Below are 15,339 nucleotides of genomic sequence, written 5' to 3'. Positions count from 1 at the left end.
GAGCACTCGAGGAGGAGTCCTACTGGCAGTATGAGAATTCTGTAGTCCTACTTTTTTTTTCTTCTACTTACTTCATGTTTCTTGACATAGCGAGGCAACATATTTCTGCAGTCCACGTGTCCATTTCTCCAACACACCCCAAAAGAACCCTGCTTTCGTACTCTTCAATTTACACCACATCAAAACAGTAGTTTTCAAATCTTTGAGGCATTCGAATTGTATTCCTTTGAAATGTTCTTTGAGTTTGGGAACAAAAAGAAGATTAAATTGGGGCAAGATCAGGGCTGGGTAGTAGATGGGGTAAAGCTTCCAATGAAATTTTCTTAGGCTAGCCCTGTTGCCCTTGCCAGATGAGTTGGAGTATTATCCTAATGGGAAACCATCCCTCTGAACACCTTAGCTGGACTTTTGCCTCAGCAATGCGCTTTCAATTTCCTTAAAAGTTCTTTCTGGTAACCCCCAATTACCGTCCTGTGTCTTTTAAGAAAATCAGTCAAGCTTACTCTTTGGGGTCCCCAAATCCCCATCACTTTCTGAGCCTTGACTTTATTCCCAAACATCCCCTCTTACTTTGGACATGTTGTCAGGAGAGACCCGTCCCTGGAGAAGGACATCATGCTCCGCAAACAGAGGGGCAACAAAAAGAAGCAATCCGCCAAGGAGACGGATTGACACCGTGGCTGAGACGATGAGCTCAAGCAGAGGGACAATGGTGAGGACGGCCCAGGATCAGGCTGTGCTTCATGCTGTTGTGCTATAAGGTAGAACCAAGTCCGTGGCACCTAACAGCGAGACACAGACACTTTCAAAAGTTCCTGTTTAATTGGACTTTTGTAAGGCGCACCAAGCTCTAAGACGAGTGCACTGCTGAGAGAATTGGCTTTGCAGCCACTCACGTCTCCCAGAACCTGTCTCAGCAGTGCTAACTAGGAATACACCTGTGCGTGTTTGAATGCAACCTTAAGAGCAATACTTGTTTACTTGCTCTCAAATATGTGCGGGTGTGTATGATGTATATTTTACCAGAGAATGTTTATCTTATCTTATATATTGAATAATACCAATTTTACAAACTAAAATAATAACAACATACTATTGTTCTCCCCTGGCTTTCTCAGACACTCCTAAGATTGAGAATGAAGGACCATTTGGGACACTTTGTTTATTGTTAATTGTCATGGAATATTAAGTGAGTTTTTGAGTGAGGCCACAAGTTATACATTACTAAGCAATATTGTCGGTCAGCTTTATGGCTGGTATGCAATTAGTAGGTGATATAACTATTGCAAGATAATAATAAGTAATCTTCAATTATCTTTCTTCAAATCCTGTATACTCTAGCTACAAGAAAAACCTTGTCATAAGTCTTCCCATTTTTTTATTGTTGCCTTAAGGCAAATTATCTCTAGGGAAATTAATTTCAGAAGAAAGCATATGACCATAAGTCCCCATGTTCAAAGAAAAATAGTCATAATAAATTAGAAAGAATAAAGTGAGAAGCATCAAGGTCGCAAAAAGGAGTTTGTCTGCAAGCTAAGCTTTTACATTTAGTGTCTTTTGTTAAAAAACCTTTAAATGCCCTTAAGAGCCTTGTAAATATTTGGAGAGAGCCATTACAATTATTTATAAATCTTTTGCCAATATATTTCTATTGGGAGCTATCCTAAAGTTATTAGAACTTAATTTCTATTTTTAAAAGCCTTTGTAAAGACTAAATTAACTATTCTGGTGAGGTAATAAGAAGCAATGTTCATAAATACTTAATTTATGGTATTTCCATCAGTTCTAAAGAACGCATAGGGTCTGTTCATCTATAAACAAATTATCTTCCGAAAGAATAACATGATTCTCCTTATCACTGTTAATATAAGCAATCACAGGGCATGTTCTTGGATCACTTTCAATCTTTACTATGCCCTTCCTAAAGATGTATATACATTTCACAACTTTTCTGCTTTGGATTCTAAACTTACTCACTGGGGCATGTGGTGAAGTGACATTACTTGGAATGGCTTCTCTGTCCACGTCTTGTAAATCCCACCAAATGATTGGGTTGGGTCATGTAAAGAGGGGGTGTGAAACACTAATAGAGGGGAGCAGTGGGTATAAGAAAGAGGCATCTCATATTTTGCCCTGTCCGGCGTCTCCCTTCACCCATAATAATTTATAAATTATCAAGAGCTCATGAGGGAGGGGAGAACGGGGAGGGAGGGGAAAAAAGAGGACTCGATGCAAAGGGCTTAAGTGGAGAGCAAATGCTTTGAAAGTGATTAGGGCAAAGAATGTACAGATGTGCTTTATACAATTAATGTATGTATTGACTGTGATAAGAGTTGTATGAGTCCCTAATAAAATGTTAAAAAAAAAAAAAGAGGCATCTCAGAAGCAGGAAGAAAGAATTCTTGGGTCCATCAAGGCAAAAAAGCCACCAACGGAGCACAATTCAGAAGCTGGTGAAAGGGTAGAAGTACCAGAGGCCGTGCCTTGCTAAGACTAGAAGGTCCAGGGCAGAGGAGCAGACCAGAGATCACGAGACTTCTGTGAGGCGGAGACTGGATGCACATTCTGGCTTCCAGAACAAGGCAGAGACCAGGGACTATGCCACTGCGAGGCTCCCCAGAGAGTGACACGGCTGCTGGTTAAGCAGAGGTGCTGCCATGTACCAACAGGTATAGCGTTAGTACCTCTGCCCCTGGCTTGTGACAATTTCTTCACTTCCCTAATAAGCCCTCATAATTGTGAATATTGTCCGTGAGTTCACTGAGGTTATTGCAGTGGCCTGTCATATCTCTCAGAGAAGCAGAGTGCCATGGGAGGACTGGTTGGTGTCAGAATAGGGTAAATGAAGGACGTAGAGAGAAGACACATCTGGACTCTCCTTCGCGGCAATTGGCCTTGGACTGCTGAGGTGTTGGATTTTCCTGTTCTTTTGCATATCAGGTGTCCTGTGTCATTTTCTCAGGGAACATATCATTGGGACACTTTTTCTTTCCCTCCATGGCAATCTCTGGTAGAATCATTTAAACTGTTTTGAATTTTGAAATTCCCTTATTGTTGGATACGGTCAAGTAGGTTCCTATGCACATTGATCTGAAATACAAAACACAATAAATCACTGCTTGGTTGGGCACCCTCCTCACAATTGTTATGCGTGAGCTCACGGTTGCAGGCAGGTGCCCATCCATCTTTTCAAGGCTCAACCTCTTTCTGCTGATCCCCTCCGTTACCAACTTGATCTCCTTCTCCAGGGACTATTCTCTCTTGATAACATGTCCAGAGTCTGTGAAATAAAGTTGTCCTTGCTATGAAAGAGCATTCTGGCTATACTCCTTCCAAGACAGACTTGTTTATTCTTTTGGATATCCACGGTATGTGCAGTACCCTTGCCAAACACCGCAATTCAAATTCAGCAATTCTTCTGTGGCCTTCCTAAGGAAATAATTATTGATTTCCTGTGAACACATGAAAGTAACTCTCCTGTATCCGCTCTCAGAACTTTTGAGAAACCCTGCATAAGAAAGTGAGGTTATAAGCCCAAACTAAAATTGGAAACCCAAAACAAAAAACAGTGAATCAAATCCTAACCAGGATAATTTTGAGACAGTTTTATTTAGACTAGAAATACTGCTCAATTACCAGGAGTTTTAATTTTATTTTTAGTCACTGAGATAAATGTAAGTGTAAGCCTACAAATTACCATTATAGGATTTGAGGCCCATCCTCAATAAACACCTTTTTATCCTATGCTATCCTACAGACCTAGAAAAATCCACATGCATTTCAAAATGCCCTTGATCCTCGAGAGCATACCTGCTTCATATAAAGTAAGTTGCGCTGTTCTTTTTTTGTCGAAATATGATATCACATTTCTAGAATTGTTTTCTGTTATGTGGAAGTAGTATGTTTCTCCCTAGGTTAATAGGTCTCATTTTTATTTCTATTCTTTAAAGACTTTAGATTTAGAACTCAGGAACAGGTGTGTACTTTCTAGAATTTAATTGATGTATGTATATGTATGGATGGTGATAAGAGTTGCATGGGTCCCTAATAAAATGTAAAAAAAAGAAAAGAGGAGAAAAAAATGATTAGGGCAGGGACTGTACAGATGTGCTTTATACAATTGATGTATGTATATGTATGAACTGTGATAAGAATTGTATGAGCCCCTAATAAATTGTTAAAATTTAAAAAAAATTTTTTTAAAGATAAAAAAAAGAAAATGATTAGGGCAAAGAATGTACAGATGTGTTTTATACAATTGATGTATGTATATGTATGGATTGTGATAAGAGTTGTATGAGCCCCTAATAAAATGTTTTTTAATAAAATAAAATAAAATACAAAAAAAAGGAGAAGGCACTCTTTGAAGGGTAGCAATGCTATTTTCTAGAAATGTGATGAAGAAATTCTGATACTTAGTTACAGGTTTCTGGGGATATTGGAAAAGACAAACATTCAGTCTATCACATTAGCTTACAGGCGAACTTCACACGAGTACGGACACCTAGGAAATCAGGGTCCCTAAGGTCTTTACGAGTTCTAAAGACTGGAGCTGTGATAGCAGGAGCTCTTTGCACTGTGATCGTGTGGTGCTGAGTCTTCAACACTTTATCCATCCCCCATGCCCCCCTATCCACCTCTTTCATTTCATTTGTAAAATAAAATAATAGATGATGCCTTACCAGGAAATTTCTTTAACCATTTTATTTCCTACTAAAAGATAGAAACCACAGATGCCACAGAAATTATCTGGTGACTTTAAGAATAGTTCTCAGTCCTGGATATATGTCAGGACATACATATTTTGAATTAAAGAGGTAGTTTAGATTTCTGCTTCCACTTTAAATATTTAAGGATCCAAAGATCTTTGCTCTTATGGTAACTACAACAAAAGAGTAAGACAAAATAATAAACATACTTTCTGTGGAGCTAATAATGACCAGTGGAACCAAGAAGCTTTGATACACCACAGTTCAGAAGGAAATTAGCCCTTTATAGGTATGCAGAGAGTGGTAGCAACTTCTATCACGGACACAGAAACCAGATGAGCTGCCAAAGATGGGGAAGATGTCAAGAGATGAGGGATAGGAGAACTTCCTAGAATTGCTGGGCTGGTGGATGGTGGGATGAATTGGATTCTGAAAGGCCTCATTTTAGAAAGTCTATTCCGTGATGTGATCGACCGTCCTGAACAGAAAACAGTGGAGGAGGGGCTGAAGAGAGATAGGGCAGTCCCATGGCCTTGGGCATCGCAATATAACTGGACTTCAGGGCCTGACTAGAATTAAATCCCAAAGTGCATCATTACATTTACAATAAAAGTCAATTTTGAAAAAAGACAAATTTTTCCAGATCCAATACAATCAAGATCAAAAAGGCCTTAATGCATTTTATACACAGTGCCTGGAATACTAGAGAGAGAGAGAGAGAGAGAGAGAGATGAAGATGCAGGATATTATTACAACCAAGAGAAAATTTAGGGGAATAGAAGTAGATCTAGAGATAATTTTGTTGTAGAATTGATAAATAGAACCTTTAAAACAAGTCTTATAAATTTGTCAAAGATTTTACATAGAAAATTTATATTTGGGGTGAGGAGAATTGTTTTCCTGTTGAGTTTCTCATAAGAAAACGGGAATATAATGAAAGTTCAATGGAAATTCTAAAACTGGAAAAGGCAATATAAGAAGGTAAAAACATATTGGATGGGATTAACAGAAATTAAGATTAAAAAAAAGGATGAGTGAAGTTAAAGACGTTAATAAAAATGATGAAAACTGAAACAAAAAGGAAAAATTTTTAATTAACCAACTTTAACCTCACTGCCACAGAGTCGGTTCTAAGCCATAGAAACCTTACTAAAGATCTTTAATTTATGAGAATAATATCATGTAGTCTAGTATAATTAGAATCCCATAAAAAGTAGAATGAAAGACTAGATCAGGAAAAGACACTTTAGGAAGTAATTTTTAAAATATGAATAATGTGTTGCTTTCACAATTGTATTTGTCTCCTTCTCCTACTTTCTGATTTAATGAAATACATTCTTTCCTGTCCACTTCCCCCTGGGCAAAAACTGACCAGGTATGTGGGCAGTGCTATCAGCATGAAGCATGGCTGATTCTGAGTTGTTATAATCAAATTCAGAGCAGTTTGCTCCAAGACTCAAGGCGTAGTAACCCTAATTCCATGAAAGACAATGGCCCAATAAGTTGCATGCAGTTGCAAGGATTGTATACTACTATTTTTAGTCCAAATCTCATAAAGCCCAAATTTTGAATCATGAACAAAAAGTGATTCTAAGTATAAGCATTTAATTTAATTATGTTACCACTAATCCTTTTCTTTTCTATACATAATTAAAACAAAGAAAAGATTGATATCTTGAGTAAATCTGGAGATGATGCTCCCTTTAATGATGCATTCTGTCCGATCTGAATGTGTAATGAAATAGGAGTAGGTGAGTACGGAAGACATGCCTTGATGGATTTGGTTTCATAGGATAAAATTTAAACTGTCCAGTAGCTCAATCTAGTGACCAAAATGTCTTCCAGTGTCTAGAAGATTCTTAGTGCGAAGAGTGTAACCTCCACACTGGGGGGAATGGCAAAGGTAGCAGAACTGTGAGGCCAAGTACCATTTCTACTGGCATTCTGTCAAACACTTTGCGACCTACTTAAAGAAGGCTGCTTAAAAGGGAAATGTCATCTTATATAATTATGAGACCAAATGGAAAAATTAGTATTTCATTCTATTATTTCATATTTTCCAGCTTGTCAGTCAGCACTTACTGGCCCATTGGAATAGTAGCCTTATTCTCCTGCTTTTGACATTTTCTCATTATAAATTGTGTCATTGCATGAAGTGTTCAGTATTATTGTAAAGTAAGTGTTCCTCTTTTTAAAAAATAGAAGCATAACTGTAGGAAAATTGGTTGTATTAATTGATTTGATCCTTCATTTTAGATGATCTTTGGATGGAACCTGTACTTGGGTGAATGGGGATAAGAACCCAAAAGAAACAATTTTGAAGATTGTTGAGAATGGTGGCAACTCCCAAGCTTTAGTAATGAGGTACTTCTTCTGACAATACAAGAGGAAAAGAAGTGAGAGCGAGGGTGGAGAAGGAGGTTGAGGCTGTGGCGGGCCCTATGGTGGAGTGAGTAGATTTAGTTAAATACTTATAGCACTGTGCAAGAAAGAGAAATGATGAAATTAAGAAGAAAGCAAGAGAGAAAATAATCCACCAGTTACATTCTAGGACTTACTCTTACTCTTACGTTCAGTATCTTGTTACTTTCAGCTCACGTTTGAGTCATAGCTGCCTACTTCTCATTCACAAAGATTTCTAAGACCATATTCCTTCACTTCACCTCTGGTGTTCTCAGACTCTCTAGAGAAAATCTTTGCTCTTTGAAAAGATGCAATGAACCAGTCCTTTTACTTCCAGCTTGAGATGATAAGGTATTGAAACAAGACAAAACAGATTCCTTCTTTTCTCCTACAGCACAGCCTTGCCCTGGGAGAGGAAATCCTGCTTCTCCTTCTGAAGTTAGAAGCATGGCATCTTGTTAGCACATTAGTATCTCGGTTCTATTTTGAAACCTAGACTTCTAAGGAGAAAACAGGAGACTGGACTTTTTATACTTGGTATTTGAACAGAGAACAGAGCAGAAGGTAGGCTGTCTGTTTTTGATTTTTTATTTTCCTCTAAGACCTTTGACAGTCTTGAAAGGGCTAATTCACTCCCCACCAAATCATATTTTGCCGAGAAACTACTTTATTCTCTACATGTACAAAATAAGATCAAATTTGCCCAGAGTGATTATTAACTTAGGCAGGAACTATGGTTTTTTAAGAGCACTCATAACTGATGCCAGTATCGCCACCACCAGAAAGTATGAGGTGCCTCGTAAGGGGCAAGCCTTGTAGAAAAATGTGAGGAAAATAAATAATAAAGGTCATTAATATTTGCTTCCATTTTTGGCAAATTATTAATGGCCATAGGAAAGTGAAGTGATTTGAGAAGAGAAACGTGCTGTGTACCAGCTGCTGCTGAAGTCAACTGATTACATTCCACTTGATTCCTCACTTGGCACACCTGGATGCACAGAAAGGGATTCAACACTTTGCAGTCTTCCGTAAGACTCGGTGGTAGGCAGAGCCTCCTGCACACAGAAATGGCTGCAGAACAAACTTCCAGCCAGGTTTCATTCAACTAATTTGAACACTGTATGTGTGTGTGTCTCAAAAAAACTGAATCTAGTTCTCTACCCCAGTAAGAAGACAAGACTATCCTAAGAAAGGAAAAGTCATTTCAATTGTCAATTTAATAACCTGCCACTGGACTGTGAACACCTCCTGGGCGGAGACCAGGTGTTTGACTTTTGTAGTCACAGGACCTAGTGGAGAGCCTACCATCTGGTAGGTAAATGCTCACCAAGTACTAGTTGAATGGATAACAAAGAGGACACACTCACCAGCATGTCCTCTTTGAAGGAGCTGCCCGGTGGTTCCTTGGGGCCTCAGTCTTTCATTATGTGTCTCTTTTAGACTAAACCATGAATGGCACACTCCTAAAGGACACAAAACTAGGCTTGAGCAGATGAAAAGCTCTCCCCTGCTCTTGCATAGGACATTATAACATTTATAAATATGTCGGCTCTCCTTAAATTTACTAATGAATTTATCACAATCCCAATAAAACACCAAATTTCTTTTGTGTAATTCAACAAGTTGAGTAAGGGACCTTTCCAGGAGTCAATTCTGACCCTACATAGGGATTCTGAGGCTGTCCATCTTTACAGTAGCAGACAACTTTAACTTCTCCCCAGAAGCAGAGAGTGAATTTGAACCACTAATCTTGTGGTTAGAAATCTAACGTTCAATGGGAAGTGCTAGCAGGGCTCTGGTAGTGTGGTGGGGCTACACATAGAACTGCTATTTTGACCTGCTGTCTCAATCCACCATTCAGAGGGAGAAAGATGTCCATTTTCATAAAGACTTAAAAGTCCCCGAAACCCAGAGGACCAGTTCTACTCTGTCCTATAGGGTCAGTGGGAACCAGGATCAACTCAATGGCAGTGAGTGAGAGTGTGATGTTGTAGTAGGTTACACATCGGACTGATAACCATAGGCCAGAAGTTCAAAACCACCAGCCATTCTGTGGGAGAAAGATGAGGCTTTCCTCCCCATGAAAGCTTTACAGCCTCAGAACCCTACAAGGATAGGTGTACTTTGTGCTTTAGAGTCATTATGAGACAGCAAGTTTAGTTGTTGACATAGCAGTTCCTGTAGAAAACTAACAAGGAAAAATAACCAAGCCACCAATGAAAGAGAAAAACTAGTTCTACCTGAAAGACCTGTAACGTTTGGGATTTAAACAGTATGGTAATGGCACAGATTGATAACTACCAAACCCAACCCACTGCCATCAGGTGAATTCCTACTGTACGTTATTGTTGTTAAGTGCCATCAAATCAAGTCCAACTCAGAGACTCAGTGTACAGCAGAACCAAACACAACCTGGCCATGCACCATCCTTACAATTGTTTTCAGAGTTGGGTGCTGCAGTTGCTGTGTCAATCCATCATGTCCAGGACCTTCCTTTCATTGCTGCCCTTCTGCTTTATAAGCATGCTATCCTTCTCTAGGAAATGGTCTCTCCTTGTTCAAAGTACTTGAGATGAGCTTTTGCCATCCTTGCCTCAAGGAGCTCTTGGGCCTTACTTCCAAGATTTGTTTGTTCCTTTGGCAATCCATAGTGCTTTCAATATTCTTCTCCAGAACCAGTATTCAAATGCATCAGTTCTTCTTGAGTCTTGCTTATTTAATGTCAAACTTTCACATGGATATGAGCCCATTGAAAATATGATGATGGCTTGGATCAGGTGTGCCTTAGTCCTCCAAGTAACATATTGCTTTTCAACCCTGTAAAGAGGTCTTGTGCAGTGGATTTACCCAAAGTGATGCATAGCTTCTTCTCTTGATTGCTGCTTCTGGGAGCATTGATTGTGGATCTAAGCAAGACAAAATCCTTTATAATGTCAATCATTTGCCGGTTAGGATAATGTTACCTATTGGCCCAGGTGTGAAGATTTCGGTTTTCTTCACATTGAGTTGTAATCATACTGAAGGGTGTAATATTTGATCTTCATCAGCAAGTGATTCAAGTCCTCTTCACTTTCAAAAAGCAAGGTTGTATCATCTGCATACCACAGGTTGTATCATCTGCATAAGCCTTCCTCTGATCCTGATGCCTCATTTTTCCTCATAGAATCCAGCTTCCCTGATGATTTGCTCAGCATACAAATTTAATAAGTGTGGTGAGAGGATACAACCCTTGCACACACCTTTCCTTATTTCAAACTATGTCACATTCTCTTGTTCAACTCACACAACTGCCTCAGGGTCCATATATAAGTTGTACATGACCACAGATAAGTGTTCTGGGATTCCCATTCTTCTCAGGGTTATAAATGGTGTGCTATGATCTACACAGTCAATGCCTTTACCAAGACCCCAGTAAATATCTTTCTGGTAATCTCTGCTTTCAGCTAAGATTCATCTGATGCCAGCAATGACATTACTTTTTCCATATCCTCTTCTGAATCCTGCCTGCATTTCTGGCAGCTCTCTGTCAATGGACTGCTGCAACTGTTGTTGGATGATCTTCAGCAAAAGGTTACTTGCATTTGATATTAATGATGTCGTTCTGTACTTTGTGCATTCTGTTGTGTAATCTTTCTTTGAAATGGGTACAAGCAGGGATCTCTCCCAGGCAGTTGGTCAAGGAGCTGTCTTCTAAATTGATCGGCATAGATGAGTGAGTGCTTCCAATGCTTCATCAGCTTGTTGAAACATTTCCATTGGTGTTCAGTCAATTACTAGGACTTGTTTTGGCTAATGCCTTCAGTGCAGGTTAGACTTCTTCCTTCAGCACTACTGGTTCTCAAGCATACGCTAACTCTTAAAATGGTTGTCAATTACCGTATATACTCGAATATAAGCCGACCCAAGTATAAGCCGAGGTACCTAATTATTACCTGGGAAACCAGAAAAACTGATTGACTCGAGTATAAGTCTAGGGTGGAAATGCAGAAGTTATTTGTGAGTTTCAATAATCAAAACAAATGAAAATAAAATTACTAAAAAATGAGACATTAGTGGAGTAATGTATTTAAATATTTATTTTAAATAAAAACATAAATAAAAGGATAAGTCATTTAACATTAGTAAACCAGCACATTAAGTGGAAAATAGGTTCAACAAAAACAATAAGGTATCAACAAAGATACCTTAAGAGTACTATTCCCTTAGTTCAATCAGCAACCAAGCTAAGATGTAAAGAGTTAAAATCCTTCAAAACTGGATTCCCCATCATCATCCATACCCCAATGCAGAGCTTCAGCTGGTGTGAAGTCATCATAGATGCTGTCCTCACTGAGATCGCCGGCATCACCATCACTGCTGTCATTTTCATACAAAGCGCAGTCTTCACTGCCATCCATAGCATTACTAATACTACATTTCTGGAAGGCACGTCGCACCATGTCTTCTGGAATTTCTTCCCATGCATCTCGAACTCATTTTGCTATTAACTCTATGTCAGGCTTCATGAGATTTCCTCCTTTTGTTAGTCGGGCTTGACCAGATGACATCCATTCATGCCACATCCTTCGCACACAGTCTTTAAAAGGCCTTTTTAAAGATACATCCAGAGGCTGCAGTACAGATGTAAGCCCACCTGGAATAACGGCTAAAGGAATGTTACTAGATTTTGTCAATTTTTGATGTCACCCGATAGCTGGGCTCTGAACATATCCCAAACAAGTAATGATGGCTTTTTCTTTAAGGCTGCTCCTGGTCGTCAGTTCCAAATTTCTTCCAGTCATTTTTTTGTTCTGTCTTCATCCATCCAGCCTTGAACATGTGCATGCACAGTAATTCTTGGGGGAAATTGATGTTTTAGGCAAGGTCTTTCTTTTAAAAAATCATGACAGGACGCAGCTTAGTTCCATTAGCCAAACATGATAAAACAACTGTAAAGTGTTTTTTTTTTCATTTCCTGTGGTTTTGAGAAAAATGTTTTTTTCTCCTAAACTTGCCACAGTTCTGTTGCTTGGAAGATCAAAAGTCATGGCAATTTCATCCATAATCCCTATATCTGCCAGGTCATAATTATAAATCCTTCTTTGTTTTATAATAAATGACTGGAATGACATAATTTTTTCTTCAAGATCTTGTGGCAATTTCTGGGAAATCTTTGTTTTTTGTCTCAAACATAGGCCAAACCTATTCATGAAGTGGGTACACCATCCTGCGGATGCAGCAAATTTTTCAATGCCTGGTGCTTTATATTTGTCATCCCTAGTCATTTGTAGGGCACGTATGTGGATTCCCATGTGTGTTACATAGTAACCATTTTGACAACACTCCATAGCCCATTTATGCAATTCACTCTCTAGAGCCCCATAAAAAGACGTTAAACCATGACAAGCTTTTTTAGCTTTCGGAATCTGTTCCAAGTCAGCCTTCATTTTCCGCCACTCCCTCACTTGTTTTTCATCAACACAGAATTCCCTACTTGCAATACTGTTATTGTTCTCTTCTGCTCTTGACACAACCTTCATTTTGAAACCTGCCTCATATGACCGGCATTTTTGTTTTCGTTCAAGAGTATCCATTTCTAATAGGATAAAAAAACAGGACTTTGAAAAAGAACTTTCATGGTAATGCATCCCCCTCCCCCCAACCCGACGTGTTAGACGTGTTAGCCGGGAGGAGGAGGGTGGAGTACTTGTGGGCAGGGGATGCAGGATGTGGATTAACACAGAGACTAGAGAGGAGAGACGGAGTGCAGCCATCCTTGCCAGTTCAGCTGCCTGCATAAGTGAATCACTTTGTTCTAGATTTGACTTTTGGAGCTCCCTCAAGGAGACTCCTACCTCTTTTCAATGTGTGTGTGTCATTTTCTGAGGAATTTCTTCCTGGCACTGCAAGATTGTCTAAACTCATCTTGGTGAATCCCTGCTCCAGTTTTGGATTCAGCATTTCCATTAAAGAGCCCCCATCTCTTTTCCTGGAGAATATTTAGAAACCAAAACCTGCTCTTCAAGTATGCTCATGGCTCCTGGGACACCGTTACTTATTGGTACTTTAGGAGGAATAACTAAGAAATTCAACAGACATGTCAATAAAGAGACAGCTGGAGATCTATATGTACTTGAAAGGGCTTCATTAGGTATGTGGAGAAATGCCAGTGTCTTTCAATTCCATTTTTCCATGAACTTTTTGAAGGCTTCTCATATATATCTAATATTATTACAAAATCAACTTATCTTAAAAGGAGGACGACTATTTCTAAAAGAGACAAACTTTTAAAATGTGTTAATGGATGCTTTCAAATGCAAATGCTGGGTGGAAGATTTACTATGCAAAGCCATTGTCGGCTACTTCACATTGTAATTGAATTCAGCCTCTCCCTCTCACTCAGTGGTGCCAGGGATGAGATACCTGGCAATATGTGGAGATCACAGCATAGAAAACACTGTGAGCTAGTTCTACTCGGTCACATGACATAGTTGCGTTGAAAATCGGCTTGGAAGGAAGAATGAGAACTGGAAGGGAGAAGGTACTCATGTCTATAAAGACCAAGGTTCACTTAAAGTTTTCAGTTTCATATTTTAATTATAACACATTTTGCACTGGAAAACCATTCAGTAAATAGAGAATAATTAACACTTTCTCATCCAATGGAAAATTCAAGAATGAATTATAGAACTAACGAAGGAACAGCTTTCCCTAACTACTTAGGTACACCCACTTTTCATTGATCAACTATCTTGTTATCCGTCCGTCCTTTTACATAAAATGGTAAGAAATTTACTATGCAACAATTTCACACTTTAACAATGTATGACTCGTATTCTTAAATGCTGAGACACGTGGTGAGGTAACATTAGCTGTAATAGTTAAGGTTATGGGTCCACTTGGCTTGGCCATAATTCTCAGTGCTTTGGCAGTTACATAATGATGTAATTTATGCAATTATGTAATGATGTAGTCATCTTCCATTTTGTAATCTTATGTAGCCATCTCCATTTTTGCATAATGTTGATTTCCATAAAACAACCTCATCTTTGGAATGTAACCATGATGAGGATTGTGTGGACTTTTCAACTCAATACATTTTTTTTGGTTAAGTATTGGAATTGACTCTATGGCACCAAGTGAGTGACAATGGTTGACACCAGTGCTCTGACTGCATAGCTTGTAGTACACTCTATAGTCTGGACTGTTAATCATTAAGATGGACTTCTGATGATAAAATAAGACTTCACATGTGAGGAAGGTTTCTATTTCTGGGTGTTGCAAACAGTTAACATGCTTGGATGCTAACGAAGAGGTTGGTGGAGTCTACACAGAAGCAAATTGAAGGCAAGGCTTAGTGATACATGTCCCAAAATTTAGCCATTGAAACTCTATGAAATACAATTCAAGTCTGGCACATATGGGGTTGTCACGAGGCAGAATTAGTTACTGGTCCCTCGGAGGAAGTCAAAACACTGCTGGCATTAGTATTTCTAATGGAAGTTTGAATCCAAGTGCAAAAAGTGGTATGAATTTTCAAACAAGTAATTTAAATAATTGTAAACAATGAGAACAACTACTAATTTATTGAGCAGGGATAATATGTCAGGCCATTGGCTATGTGTTTTTATGTCATGACCCATTTAATTTTACAACGAACATGTATACAACTTAGGAAATGGAGGTAGACAGAAGTGAAGTAATTGCCCCACAAAATATACCCTCAAAGCTGTCTGATTTCAGAGCACACAAATAGAGTCACCAAGTCAAAGCCTTCAAGGCCACCAATAGGATTCCCTGATTTCTATGCCGTTGCTTTATTTCTGTACACATTGATGCCTATGACCACTACATAATGGCAGACTCTCAGCATCCTATAACGATAGCTGAATACAGAAATTGATTTTTCTACTTTGGGTAGATCCTTGGGCCACGTCTCTTTGTGATCTTATTTGGTACCTTTTAAATTCCAGGCTTTGGTTAATTTAACATAATCTTTAAAGGAAAGAACAGAGTAGAGGAAAGTATATCTAAGATTTTGGCATAATATTTCAGAAACTTGAAAAATATTTTTTGAAAAGCTTTGTTATTATTAACCTCTAACTAGTCTCCAAACTTATAATTGCTTTAACTAGAATTTAAGGAATCCTAAAATTGTTGGGTCCTTAAGAGGTAAAAGTTCTATCATTCACAGGCCAGGAATAATTCTAACAAACTTATTTCTTTTCCTCTTGAGCATTTCCCAAAA

Source organism: Tenrec ecaudatus, chromosome 7 (assembly GCF_050624435.1).
Source record: "Tenrec ecaudatus isolate mTenEca1 chromosome 7, mTenEca1.hap1, whole genome shotgun sequence".
Taxonomy (NCBI): domain Eukaryota; kingdom Metazoa; phylum Chordata; class Mammalia; order Afrosoricida; family Tenrecidae; genus Tenrec; species Tenrec ecaudatus.
The sequence above is the reverse complement of the archived record's forward strand: the minus strand, read 5'-3'. Positions refer to the sequence as shown.